Below are 15,672 nucleotides of genomic sequence, written 5' to 3' on the forward strand. Positions count from 1 at the left end.
TTGAAACGGGAACTGATACTGTTACCCATTTCGTAGAGATAGCAAAAGATTGACCCGATTTTGAAAAGGGGCGATGCAGAACACACATATTTTTTTTAGAACATAGTTTTTGACACTTTAAATAACCGATACGATTACCCGTTTCGTAGAGGTAGTAAAAACGTGACCCGATTTTGAAAAGTGGTGATGCAGAATATAATACTTATTTTTTGGAGCATATTTTTGACAATTTAAATATTCTTATGTATCAAATATAAATATTTGTTTTTAAATGTTAGTGATTTTTATGCTGATTTTGAAACGTGTTGATGTAATGTGTTATACAACATAACTTTTTTTTAGAGGACTTATTTTTCCCACTTTAAAATTTATTATGTCCATTTAAAAAAAAAATTATGATTACTTAATGAATTTTCAAGTTGTTTTATTTTTATTTTTATAAATGTTGATTACTTCAAGAAACACATATAAAAATATATATATATATATATATAAAGACAAAAAAGAAAATGTTAATAAATAAAATTATCTCATAAACCATAAAAGAAATTGGAAAAAAAAAATTATATATATATATAAAATTAAGTAAGTTAAAGTAGAAAAAAAAAACATTAAAAAAAAAAGAAAAAATAAAAACAAACTAGATTAAAAAAAATAGAAAATTAACAAAAAGAAAAATAAAAAACTAGTAAAATTAACATTAAAAACATTTAAAAAAAAACAAAAAAACAAAAATAAACTGAATTTAAAAAAAAAAAAACCAAAAAAATATAAAATTTTTAAATATATATGTCTTTTAAAATAAAAAACAAAAAACAAAAATTTTAAAAAACATTTAAAATTTTTAAAGAAACATGTATTTTTCTATTTAAAAAATAAAAAGCAAAATTTATTAAACTTACCTTTTTTTATTAAAAAAAAAAAAAATTTTTTTTAAAAAAATTGTTTTTTGTTTTTTTTTTTTTTTTTTTAAATATATATTAAAAAATTTTAAAATAATTTTTAAACCATTTTTTATTTTTATTTTTTAAATCATTATTAATTTTTTTTATTTTTTTAATTTTTTTTTAAAGTTTTTTATTAAAAAAAAAAATTCGCCCTCCTGGCCGTCCATGGTGGCGCGGGCGGTTGGGAGGGTGGAGGGGCGATTCTACGCAGGACCTCCGCCTGGGGCCGTGCCACCACGGGCGGCCGGGAGGGCAATTTTTTTTATTTTATTTTTAAATAAATAAAAAAAAAAAACTTAAAAATTTGTTTTAAATAAAAAAAAATTGTTTAAAACAAATTAAAATTTTTTAATAATTATTTTTTTTTTAAATAAAAAAAATAAAATGGTTTAAATTTTTTTTTTAATTTTTTAATATATATATTTTTTTAAAATAAAAAAAAAAATAATTTGTTTAAATTTTTTTTAGATTTTTTAATATATTTTTTTGTGTGTGTTTTGAATAAAAAATGTAAGTTTAATAAATTTTGTTTTTTATTTTTTAATAGAAAAATACATGTTTCTTTGTTTTTTAATGTTTTTTTTTTTTGAAAAGACATATATTTTAAATTTTTTTATATTTTTATGGTTTTTTTTGTTTTGTTTTAATTTCAGTTTATTTTAGTTTTTTTAGTTTTTTTTTTTTAAATGTTTTTAATGTTAATTTTTCTAGTTTTTTAATTTTTACTTTTGTTAATTTTATATATATATATATATATATATATATATATATATATTTTTTTTTTTTCATCTAGTTTTTTAAAAAAAAAATTTTTTTTGCTAGTTTTTTTTTTTTTTTTTTTTAACTTAATTATATATATATATATATATATATTAATTTTGTTTTTTTTTTTGTTTTTTCTAATTCTTTTATGGGTTATCAGATAATTTTTTTTGTCCTTTTTTTATATATATTTTTAAGTAATTAACATTTTAATTTTAATTTTAGTAGTTTTTAATTCTTTTTTTTTTTTTGTTAATTTTCTATTTTTTTTTATTAAATTTAGTTTGTTTTTAATTTTCATATTTTTTTTTTTAGTTTTTTGATAATGTTTTTTAAATTATTCTATTTTTACCTACTTAATTTTATAAGTTTGTTTTTGTTTTTGTTTTTGTTTGTTTGTTTATTTGTTTTTGTTTTTGCATTTTTTGTTTTTGTTTTTGTTTTTGTTTTTGTTTTTTGTTTTTTGTTTTTTTTGTTTTGTTTTTTTGTTTTTTTTTTTAATATTTTTTTTACTATTTATTTGTTTATAATTTTTAAGTTTTTTAATTTAGTTTTTTTTTTGACATTTTTATGATTGATTTTTGTTTTTGTTTTTTTATTTTTATTTTATGTTTTGTTTTTAGTATATATTTTAATTTATGTTTTGTTAATTTTTAAACTTTTTTGTTTTGTGTTTTTTCATTGTTTTAATTTTAATTTTATTTTATGTTTCCATTATTTGTTTGAAATTTTAATTTTTTTCCAGGGTCATGATAAAATATTTCACGCTATTATTTCGAAATGTTGAAATATTACCCTTGAAAAAAAGGGAAAAAAAAAGTGTTATCCCAACGTCAACACTTTTTGTTTTGAGGGTGTTTTTTGGACAATTTTTGCACAAAAAATTGGTTTTCACCGCCATTTTTAAAACATGTTCAAAATTTACCCTAGAAAAAAAAAGGTGTTATTCTAGCATTAACACTTTTTGTTTTTAGCACTGTTTTTAATGTTTTTAAGGGGTTTTTTGGCCAGAGTTCCCGTTTTGAGTTTACAGTTCCCGTTTCAAAGTTTACATTGTTGTGTGATTGCAATTTCAAGTTCCTCACAAGTTCTCCTACCTCCTACACTTATCCATTTTTCAAAAATCCTACCAATCGAACAACTCTCGTACACCGAACCCTAATTGAATTGCGCAGTCTCAACCCTTAGTGATGCAATCTTCCTACTTGGAACTGTGCAGTGCGTAGTCATTGCCCCCTGGGGCGGTTGCATTGCACAATTCCAGAGCCGAGCAAACTTCCTTCCTCCCAAAAATTGCGCAGTAGCTTCTTCAAGCTTGACCTGAACTGCGAATTTCGCAAGATTAGTCATCAAGCTTCCTCCCTTCCTGCTGGAACCTTGCAATGCCCAGAGACCCAAGCTTGCATTGCCTTCCAAAACTGCACAAAATTGTCTCTGAGTGTCCTCCCTCAGCCGAGACTAACTGATCCCAAACACTGTGCAGATCTATCCTCCTAGGTCCCTTCGCTGCCAATCCTGCCTTGCCTCTGAAAACTGCATAGACTTGCCTCCCAGGGTCACACCTTGCATCAACCACTGATGGTCGCAATTGCACAATCCTGTCTCCCAGTGGATGCTGAGAAATTTTTTTTCGGTAGTGAAGACTGTGCTCAGGAGTTCCTCAGCTAAGCTTGATCTGTGCTCTGCACAGTCTCAGTAACCAGTCTCCCTCTTGGTCACCTGGAATTGTGCAATGCACAGTTACTGGGTCCTCTGCCCAGCTTGACACCTGTCCCATGCCCAGACCATGGATAACAATGCATCATCTTAAACTTGGAGGTTTTTGGATTTGATGTTGTCTCTTCATGAGTGAATTGCAGGAACATGTATACTGTTAGATCATGGCATGATGACGAAGAAGATGAGGAAGGAGAAAACATGCTAGAAGACATACTTACAGCTAGATGGACAAAGAAGCTTATCAAGAACAAGCAAAGGGAGCACATGCATGCAACTACCTCTCAAGACCAAAGATCATTGAAGACTCCACATCATCAAACTATGAAAAGGGGAAAAAAGGGAGCACATCCAAGAACATATCCATCACTCAACAACAACATTGACTTGACATTGCCACTTCAACAAGATAGTCCATGTCAGCGGTGTCATGTCGAGTCATGTCATGAGTTGTCAAAGACCAAATCACTATTATGGGCCATATCTATTTTTAAATCGAATGTATTGTAAAGTGGAAGTCTAATGGACACACATGAATATAAACAATCATGTCAATTGAAAAGTCATAGGAAGTTGAACAATCATGAGGGTAGTCCAAGAGTCACAAGGGTCAAGCATCACCCTTGGTTATATATATCCCCCTCATTGTATGAGCAAGGAATTTTCACCTTGGCTCCTCCCACAAAGCATAGAGAGTTTCAGTCAGTTCTTTGAGGAGCAAGGAGTGGCTCCAATGTCCCACTATTGGGGCTAGTGATGTATGATGTAAATATGTGTCTTGGAACTCTTGCTTAATACAGAAGCCTGTTCGGGCCTTCACATTTCCTTACATGACTTGTAGATGTTTGTAAGACTATTCTTTGAGAATTTGTAATTCATGTTTGTTCCACATGTACTAAGATATTTGAACTATTTTGGTTGTTTTAGTGCTTACCTTGTTGGGAATGTGTTGTATTTGTTATCACTGTTGTCTTATCCTTGTGGACTACTCTGTAGGATACTAGACAAAACTTTATTTCTTACTGGTTATAATGATTGTCACATCCGTTGTGGACTATTCCATTGGATGATGGGCAAATCTTTCCCTGTACGTTGGTTTTAACGACTTCCACATCTTTTGTGGACTATCCCGCTAGATGTTGGACAAACCTTACTGGTTCGAGTGTGTCTCTTCCTGGATGGTACTATACCTCTCACTTAGAGGCTCACTTTTTCCCCCTTTTGTAGTAAGAGAACCTAGACACAGCTATGTTTCACACTCACCAGTCACATTCACCTTGCTTTTCGAAGGTACCAGTGTAACACTCTCATGTGATGAACAATAAGAGCCGAGGAAAATTTCTAAGTATATGGCAACCAAGCCATCATACTGGATGGGACTCTTACACCGAACGGTGTGAGGTCTAGTTGGGACCTCATATCGACGAGATCCCCTGAATGTTGGCAGATCCAACACTATCAACATTTCTGGTGCTACAAGGAGGACCGTCAATAGTTTATGTCTGATTTTCCCATTGACCCCACTCATCCATTTTCTAGTCAAGGCAGTAACATTCACTCCCTCTCTCCTACTCGCAATTATGAAGTTGGTAATTTCTTACCTCCTAGAACTGAATGTGAAATCCCATACCATCAAATCTAGGTCGTCTGTCCCATCACCCATCAATTTGAAAAAGACATTGGACTGATTCCGAGAGTGTACACCCTTCCATACTCTCAAAAGAAGCACAAGACTACCCCCACAGGAGTAGTAGTTACATCTGTCGAAGAAGCAATCTTTTCCACTCTTGAGGAGCTAGCAGAAGCTGTGGAGAAAGAAGAGGAACCCCCACTTTTTCAAAAGGAAGAAGAGGAAAACCTCTTACTCTCTATTTCAGGGGATAGCGGAGGAGGTGGAGGGGAAGGGAACAAAGGAGGAGGAGAAGAAGAGGAGGAACCAACAAATTTAGAAGAGGAATCATCAGATTCAGAAGAGGAAGAGGAGGACAATGAAGAGGACAACATGGTAGACCAAAATATGGATTGGATGACTCAGGGCCCATTGGCACTTCCAGGTGTCCTGAAATAGTTGCCAAGACACGCGGATAAGCTCTTAATGAAATATGACCCTGATAAGACAGTGAAGGTAGAAGATCACTTAGACACTTTCTACCTACATCTGCAGACACCCGAGGTATGTTACGATGGCATTGCATGTAGACTGTTTTCGTGTACCTTGGATGGCAAAGAAGTTGTATGGTACCACAACCTTCGTCCAAATTCCATCCAGAATTGGGGGGTATTCAAAAGGATATTTCTTGAAAAGTTTGCTGAAGACAAGACCCTTGCCATGTTACTGAAGGAGTTGGGTAGTCTCAAGATGGAGTAGAAAGAAAAGGTCAAAGATTTCAATTAGAGGTTCAACCATATTCTAAACAAGTTCTCAAATGACACTAAACCTCATGACTCCATCTCTATTGACTACTACACTTCTACCCTGCCGACCAATATTGACGAGATCTGAAACCATCATTAACATAAAATTATGAAGAGGCTATTGCCGTGGAGAAATACCTATGCGTTATTGGAGTCATTGCAGACGATGAACCTACTAAGGACTCCAAAGACACGAGTAAGAGGTCCCAAACCTCTATGAGAAAGGTTAAGGAAAAGGAAGCAAGTGATATTGAGAACCTTACTTGTCTCGTCAAGTCCTTGACTACCAAAGTGGAAGAACTTAAACAAAGGACAAGAGAGACTACTGTGAGAAGCAGGCCCCCCAGGTACCCTCAAAAGAAGAATGTAGCTTCCAGTAGTAGCAGCAACAAAAGCCAGTCGACCAAATATCCGCAGAACTCCAACATTGTTCTAAACCTTGAAAAAATCACTACAGATTCATACTACACGTTTCACCATGAACATCATTTGGAAAGAACGTGCCCAAAATGGAACCATGGAATGAGCAGCATGGCTACACAGTTGTCTAGCACAATCATGGTTGATGAGAAAGCTAAGCCTAATAATGAAGAAGAAGAAGTTGCTACACCTGATGAAGCTCCAAGCACTGGGCATGTAGTAAACATGTATCAGTACGCTCTTACAGCCTAGAAGACCACCACCGATAAGGAGCCTCTGAGTGATGGTCTGGCCCCAAAGCAAAATAACCGATATAACTTGAGAAGTCAAGGGGCCACCAATGTGATTGAGATATCGAAGAAGAAAATAATATAAGACATGTTAAGAAAAGTGGCTCCTCTGGTCAACTCAACATAAAACATTCAAAGCAAGTCCGGGAAGACATTTTCAATGAAAAGTGTTTTCGCAAGCAGCAAAGACAAAATCATCCCACCGAAAACCATGAATTCAGTTTCATCCCCAGACATTTCGGTGAGTCTTCCCACCATAGACTATAACATTGTAGAAGGAATTAAGAAGACTCGTGTGAATATCTTTCTGTTTGAACTTACAATAATCACAAGTCAACAGGACATTCTTCGACGAGCACTTGGGGAAACCTTTATTGGTTAAGCCACCTCTTCAAACAAGGGATCTAGCAAGTATCCTGACACACTCACATCTGTGCTTAATGCGCTCCACATGGAGGAAGCGAACTCACTCTGCCCACCATTCTTTTTATCATTTGAAATATCTAAATTCAATGTTCACAACTGTTTGGTTGATTTTGGTGAATCGATAAATGTTATGCCACTGTCCATCGCCAAGAAGATCAATGCTCAATGGAGTAAGAAAAGTGCATAGATCATCCAACTAGACAAAACTTGAGTGCCAACAATTGGTGAACTCAGGGATGTGATCATCTGACTAACATTTGATGAGCAAGTTCATTAATGCATCAATATTGTAATCGTGGACATCTCGAAAGCATACATGGTATTTCTCAGCAGAGACTGTTCAGGCAAGCTGCAAGGATACTTTTCCGCTTACTAATCACACTTATGGATTTTGTATAAGGGTAGGAACAACTAGATTCAAGTGTTTTCAGAGAGATACATGAAGAAAAATGCGACTCCCTTGAATGGAGAAAACAAGCCATTGGCTTTCGCAAAACTCATGTTCGACAATTGATTTTTAAAGACATAGTTGGGGTGCTATCTTGCAGATCCATCCCCTTTCCCACCAGATACATAGTTGGGCCTCCTTTCATGCCCAACTGGTGAAAATGAAACTTGTACAGTAAGTAGTAGTAGTAGTAGTACTAGTGCTGTAAGCAGTCCCTGTACAGATAATATGTGGACCATGTACTTTGACGGATCCAAAATGTAGGAGGGCTCTGGAGCTGGTTGTGTTCTAATAGACCCACTACAGAGGAAACATCTTCTCTCTAGTCGCTTGGAGTTTGAGTGCACGAAAAACACCGCAGAGTATGAAACGCTTGTCTTGGGCTTACAAAAAGCCATTGACCTCAAGGTTGCTATTATGAAAGTGGTAGGTGACTCTGAAATCGTGGTGCATCAGCTACGTAACAATATACATTGTGTGTCATCGTGTCTTAAGAGTTACTAGCAAGAGGTATGGCGACTCATTTCTCATTTCCAAACTTTCAATATTATTTCAGCACCAAGAATGCGTAATGTAGCTATAGATTCCTTGGAAAACACAGCTGTTAAGATGTTATTGTTAAGGGACAATTTTTCTATTGAGATTTTGTATAAACCATATGTCCGAGAAAAAATCACTAACTTACATGTTTTTGATGATGATCAACAGATACTAATTTCATGGCCAACGCTAACATCTTCAAGGATGCAACGATAGATGAGGATTAGCACTAACAGACTTTGCAAGACGTAGCTAGTACAAGAAAAGATAACCTCATCCACAAGGGTGTGGTATCACTAGAGAAGTTGTATGAATTGCATAAATGTTTTTAGGGACCTGTGAATGCTAAGACCCACAACTCTACATTGTTGCATGAACAGATCAATTTGGGAATAGAAGAATATTTGAAATACATGAATCTCGGTATTTGCTATACACCACAAGAGAGGTAAGATTTTATCTGCCTCTTCAAGCAGTACCGTGATGAATTCACGTGAATGTACGATGATATTAAGACATATGACACATGAATTATACAACACATTATACATATCAAAGAAGGGGCAAAGCCTTTTTAGCGAGAAACTAAGGAAAGTTCATCCAACACTTGAGCCCTTTATACAAAAAGAACTGACAAAATTGTTGGATGCTAAGATCATCTATAAAATGTGATATTCGACATGGGTGTCCAACTTATTCCATGTCAGGAAGAAGTCCAGGGAGATCTTCGTGTGTGTAGATTTCAGTAACCTCAATCGCACCTCGGACAAGGACAACTACCCAATGTCGTCCATGGAGCATATTGTAGACAGTATCTGGAGTAGAGATGTTTTATTTGCTTGACGGTTTTTCTAGGTATAACTAGGTTCTGGTAGTAGAGCGTGACAGAATCAAAACAACATTCCATATCAAGTGGGGTACGTTCGCATTTCGCAGAATTCCGTTTGGGTTGGTTAATGTAGATGCAACATTTCAGCGTGCAATGGACATCACTTTCCATGGGCTTATTGGACAGAGCATAGTGGTCAACCTTGATGATGTAACATTGTTCTCAAGGTAGCAATTAGACCACTTGTGCTATCTCAAGAAAAACTTTGAGCGATGCCAGAAATACGGGATATCCTTGAATCCCAAGAAGAGCATCTTTGCAGTGTCTGAGGGTAACCTGCTTTGAGACATTATCACTAAAAGTGGGATCAAGGTAGATTCTAATAGAGTTCAAACCATCACGTAGATTCTACACCCCGTAAACAAGAAAGCCATGCAATATTTCTTGGGGAAGATCAAATTCCTTAGAAATTTCATCTCCGACTATGCTCAGATCATTAAGCCTATACAGGAGATGATCAAGAAGGACACAATATATAGTTGGGGAAAAAGGGAAAATGATGCATTCACCCATATAAAACTAGCAATAGCAGAAGCACCAACACTATACAAGCCTGACTTCAGCAAAAATTTCTTACTCTATACTTTCGCTTTTGACACTTCTTTCGCTGTTGTACTCACTCAGAAGGACGAGTTGAAAAATCAGCGACCCATCTCCTTCATGAGTGCGAGTCATCAAGGACCAGAGCTCAACTATCCTGCCATGGAAAAACAAGATTATTTTGTATAAAAGGTAGTGAATCACTTCAGACCTTATTTACTGAAAAACCATTGCGTTATCTTTGTACCACACCCAACATTACGATCACTGCTTGTTAAACGTGTGCTGGGTGAGAGAAGGGAAAACTAGATGACAAGACTACAAGAGTACAATCTAGAAATTAAACTAGTTCACACCATCAAGGGTCATAACAACAGAAGCAGTTCATTCACAAGAGGAAGAAGAAGAGCTTGTAGGTTGGGAGAAAGAAATAGAAATGTACAATGTTGAGTGAGCCTCCCCCACTTCGGACAAAAACTCTTGGTACGCAGATGTGCACTGATACCTTGAGCATGGCACCGTGCCCTCTCATTTCTCTTTACAGCAGAAGAGTGCACTCTGACTCAAAGCTCTATCATACCAATTGGTGCATGGGGTGCTATACAGAAAGCACCATAATGGCATATTGTTCAGGTGCCTGAAGGTGAAAGATTTAGATAAGGTTTTACGTGATCTCCATGACGGACCAACCCGGGGGCACTTTGCGGGTAACACCACATCACACAAGGTCATGCAGGCCGGTTTCTATTGGCCTACATTATTCAAGGATTTACATGCCTACGCTTGCAAGTGTCCCGTCTTTCAAAAGTGTGCCAACATAAATTGGAAGTCAGCAACCTCACTGCAACCTGTTGTAGTGGAAGAACCATTCTAACAATGGGGCTTGGATATCATTGGGGAATTTTTCCCACATTCATGAAAGCAACACCACTATATTTTGATTGCTACAAATTATTTCACGCAATGGACAGAGGCAGTTTTGTTGAAACAAGTGAATGATCAAGAAGTCAATAGCTTCCTACAACAAAATATCATTTCCAGGTTTGGTGTTCTTATGTCACTTGTTTTTGACAATGAAACATACTTTTATTCATTAAACCTTTATGAGTTTGCATTGCATGGTATTGTTTTGAAACATTCTGCTAACTACTATAATGGTCTTGTCGAATCCACAAATAAGAATCTCATTTTCATCATTAAAAATACCATATTCTTTGAGCAGCAAAACTGACACTCTGCTATAGTGAATGCTTTATGGGCTGACTGAGTCACACCTAAGTCTTCTCTGAATACTTCCCCTTACTTCCTAGTGTATGGAAAGGAAGCCATCCTATTGTCGAAGATTTAATTTCCTGCTCTCCAGTTGTCCTAAGAATCCCAGGGAAAGCCGTGTGTTTTAGTTCAGCATAGGATGGACACTTCACACAAGTTACATGAAGAAAGGCTGAAAACAAAAGATTTTTTTTCACTCCATCAAAACCGTATCAAGAGATGGTTTGACAGAAAGTCTGCAGGGAATACTAACTTCAGTGTGGGTGACTTAATCTTAAAGTGGGACAAAGCCCATGAGGACAAAGGCAAGCACACTAAGTTTCAATCCCTGTGGATTGGTCCATACACTATCCATGAAAATTTTGGCCAATACATGTATCAACTTCAATCACTTGATGAGAAGATCGACTCCCTCCCTATCAATGGCCAAGACTTAAAATTTTATTTCTAATGAGATATGAGGCCACGCCCCGCACTATGTACAGAGCCCTTTTGATTGTTTGTTGTTTTGTTTTCCTTGGATTTTTTGTTGTTTTACATATGTAAATAAGTGTTGTGCCTTATTGTGTTCTAGCTTCCAAGTGTGTGCATCGCTGAAGTTCAAAGATGTAACACCCTCCTCACACATCTACCCAAGTAACCAGCCAACCGGGGTAAACATGCGATGAGAGGCTACTATGATTGGATTCGACCTCCTATGTGACCCGAAGGAAGTGGAATCGAAAGAATACATCAACCAACCTATCCACATCAGCAATAGAACCCTCAGGAGACATGTCATCCAATTAGATATCCTATCCCTAGGTCCCACTAATGCTTTGGACATCTTAAGCCTCAGTTGCTCTCATGCTATAGACATTAGAGCATCCAGAAACCGAAAGTCGCTCTCACAAGCTTTCTTGCGAGCGTCCAAAGACCTAATTTTCTAGTTCTATGCCAGCGTCCTCGAGATTTGAGCCAATTTTTCAGGCCTAGAGCCCAATGCACTGTCCAAAATGGAATGATAGCTTAATATTAGTCAAAGAATAGGGAAATAATGATGCAAAGTCAATAAGTTAAACAAGACCTTAATCAGATCCCTACTAGCCATGACATGAATTTCGTCAAACATATCATCAACATGTAACCTACAGGTGTAAACAAAAAAAATTAAATGTAGGGATCTCATACTTATCTGAGAATTGCTATGAACCATTTTTCCCTCATTCCATTTGCTGCATTACCATCTATTAGGTCATAGATACATTATCCATTCATTTACAAGGAAAAACATGCTGAGAGCCATACATAACTTCTGTCATAAAACACACATATAACCAGCATAATAACACATAAATACTCATGAAATTACAACCATATAAACCACATATAATCCATCAAAATTATCATAGAAATACAAGGATAAATAACCTTTCATTAATGATGCAAAAACCAAACCTGGGATGTGACTTCCACCTTCCACCCGACTGTAGAATGGTTGAGCCAAATCTCTCTTCATTGATTCACCCCTGTTCCATATTATAAGCATGAATATGGGAATCAAACCAAAAGAACCAACCAAGGCATACCGAAGCTAAACCATCTCACCCTCATCAATAGAAACAAGGATTTATCGTAATCCATCTTGGATCACTTGGCCAACACAATGAACACATTATAACATGCTTTACCATGATCTCCACCTGATCACTAGGCCAAAAAAGCATGGATGCCACCGGATTTCTCCACCTACACAGTGAGGAATTTTCCTGTCTCATAGTCTCTTAGGGTTTACCACAATCCTAACCCGAATCACTAGGCCATAAACCGAAACTCACTCTCTAGGATTTACTGCATATCCCAAATCTGGGATTACTAGGCCCAATGGTGAGAAAACGACCTCTTGAATTTACCTTATATCCTTCCATTCACTAGCAAGGATTTCTAGGCCCACCGAGGCAACATAATCCTGGATTTAACGCATAGTCTGGATCAGGGGTCAATAGGCTAGTGGATTTACCATGATGCATAGTCTGGTTCAGGGACCACTAGGCCATGTGTTCTATCTTTAGAGATCCACCCCACTCAACTTTGAATCCATTCGACAATCTAGCTCAACCAAAATATGAGAACCCCATCACACCATGGCTATCCGGAAATGACAACGCTAAGCTGAAAACACTGTTACACCTAACAAAACTCATGCCACAGTAGAAAAGAACCACATGCATTACCATGCATGCCAAATCTAGTAAGGAAAATACACATGCAAATCAATACCTGCACAAAATCCTACTGTAGTTGCTTGATCCCGCCTTTCCTTGCTTGATATTTGCTTCCTCTTGCATTCTTTTCCTTTCTTAATCCAATGCAAAAAATTCTCCAAGAAAAGTCTAAGTGCCCAAGAGTGAGAGAGAGAGAGAGATAATAATGAAAGAGTTCCAAAACTCAACTAACAAAAGGCTACCAACTGATCCTCAGAAGCCTTTTTATTAATGAGGCCTCTATTTTCTTAATTTTCCATTATTTTGCTTCAATTTCCTCCTCACATGCAACCTGTGACCTTTCACCTCCCTTTTCTCCTAATTTCCATTAATTTCATAAATAAATGTGCCAAAAATGTCATTTTTCCTTTCCAAAGCTTTAGCCATATCCTTTTCCAATTTCCTTAGCCACAAACAACCAAATGAACACCCCCTAGGATGTCTTGCCCAACATTCAACTTGGAATAAGTGTCCCATCAATTGTAGTTATTATTTTTGCCTTTATTAACTTTTATTACATGGAATTTTCACCACACCAAGACCTTGGGGAACACCGTCCTCGGTGTTAAACCACACCAAGCCCTCAGTAAAACCACTAAAAATAAAACATAATGCCCATGGAGCTTTGTAACATAACTCGATGCAGTATTTACAATGATCAACCTGCTGAAAAGCAAACCAACATAACAACATAACAACATAACAACATGAAAAAATAATAACATGACACCCATACAACTTATTGAAGCTTTATAACTTAGCTAATGGTGGTATTTACATCCATATACATATGTACATATAGAAAAATCATCAACACATATTCCATAACATATACCAAAACACCATACCAAAAATTCTTTGCCTCAATCGGAAAAAAGGAAGGATATATAGCCCCATCTGATCCACCATCTCGCATGTAGCTTCATCGGGCCTAAAGTGCTTTCACTACACTTTAACTTTCTCAATTTCTTGGTTCCAGAGCATGAACACCTTTTTCTGCAATATACACTAAGGCTCCGGATGGAATTCTCCATCTGGTTCCACTTACAATACAGATCAGTCAATCACATGATCAACATCCTTAACATACTTCTTAAGTAATGACACATTGAAAACATCATGGGCTTTCACTGTTGAAGGCATTGCAAGTCAATAGGCTACTGACCCAACCCTCTCAATGATATAGAAGGGTCCACAAAACTGTGGTGCCAGCTTGGCACATGATCCAATCCGCAAGGATCTCTTCTTCGATTTGATGCACAAGTACACCTGTTCCCCAACCTAGAACTCCTTGAACAACCTTTTCTGATCTGCATAACTCTTCTTCCTATCCCGTGCTACCTTTAGGTTCTTCTTGATCACATGTATTTCCTGTTCCATGTATGCCAACATGGCTGGTCCAATCAACACCCCATTAACTGGGTCACTCCAACTGATGGGAGTATTGAAACTCCGCTCAAAAGTCATCAAAATGACTCATCCTCAATGACTCCTGATAACTATTGTTGTATGAAAACTCAACCAAGTGGAGATACTCTTCCCACTTCCGTTGCTGATGCATCACATACATCCTCAACATGTCCTCCAATATCCTATTGACCCTCTCTGTCTGTCCATCTGTCTGTGGATGATAAGCCATGTTGAAGGCCAACTATGTGCCCAACCTGCAAATAAATCCTTCCAAAACTTGGAGGTGAACTTCACATCCCTGTCCGACACAATCTTCTTTGAAACACCATGCAATCTGACCACATCTCAGATGAATACTTATGCTACATTGCTAGATGAGAATGTACACTTCTTGGGAATGAAGTGTGCAACCTTTGTTAACCTGTCCACAACAACCATGATGGAATCATGCTATCTCACTACCTTCAGCAACCCTGTGATGAAGTCCATGGAAATGACCTCCCATTTCCACATTGGAATCACAATTGGCTGTAGCATTCCACTTGGATGTTTGCACTTTGCCTTCACTCACTTACAGTCGAAACACCTAGCCACAAATTCTACTACATCCTTCTTCAAATTCGGCCAATAATAGAATTTATTCACTGCAGTCAATGTCTTCTGATAACCTGGGTGACTTGAATAAGGTTTCTCATGAAAATCTTTCAAGATCACCTTGTTGAGCTCGCTGCTATTTGACACATATCTCCTGTCTTTGAATCTGACCAATCCATTCACTGTAAGATAATAATCCATACCCTGTGCACCTTGTTATCGAGAAATCTAGTGTCTATGAAAAGCTGCTAGTCCCACTAAGACGGGTAGCTATCTTAGAAACAAACAAATTAAAGTTACTTTTGTTTTCCTTTATGAGAAGTAGATAGGAGAGGATCAAAGAATACCAACCTCGATCTTTCGCTCCATTCTTTGCTTGTTCCTTCTCCTCACCGATAGGTCTTTGCTGCTTCTCCCTTGACCACTCAACTTCAAAGAGTACCTATAAAGTCAAAGCAGCACAATACCTTCAAAGTGCAGAGATCTACAATCATAAGCAACACAGGACCATATATATATTGACCACAAAAATGCATATACTATCAGACATACAAGAATGTGGAGGAAAACTTGAATAGCTTTATTGATGTAAAGATTAGAAGAGAGGATTACAACCCATTGATCTGACCCAGCATCATCCTCCCAGCATGAAAGCCCTTCTTCACCTCATGAAAAGCTTAGATCACCCAACACTATGATATTCCACCAGAAAACCAACAATACTTCCTTACAAGATACAAAATTCCAGCCTCTGGATCTC

This window comes from Pinus tabuliformis, chromosome 9 (genome assembly GCF_031772625.1).
Source record: "Pinus tabuliformis cultivar Carrire ecotype Pingquan chromosome 9, CPIR1, whole genome shotgun sequence".
NCBI lineage: Eukaryota > Viridiplantae > Streptophyta > Pinopsida > Pinales > Pinaceae > Pinus > Pinus tabuliformis.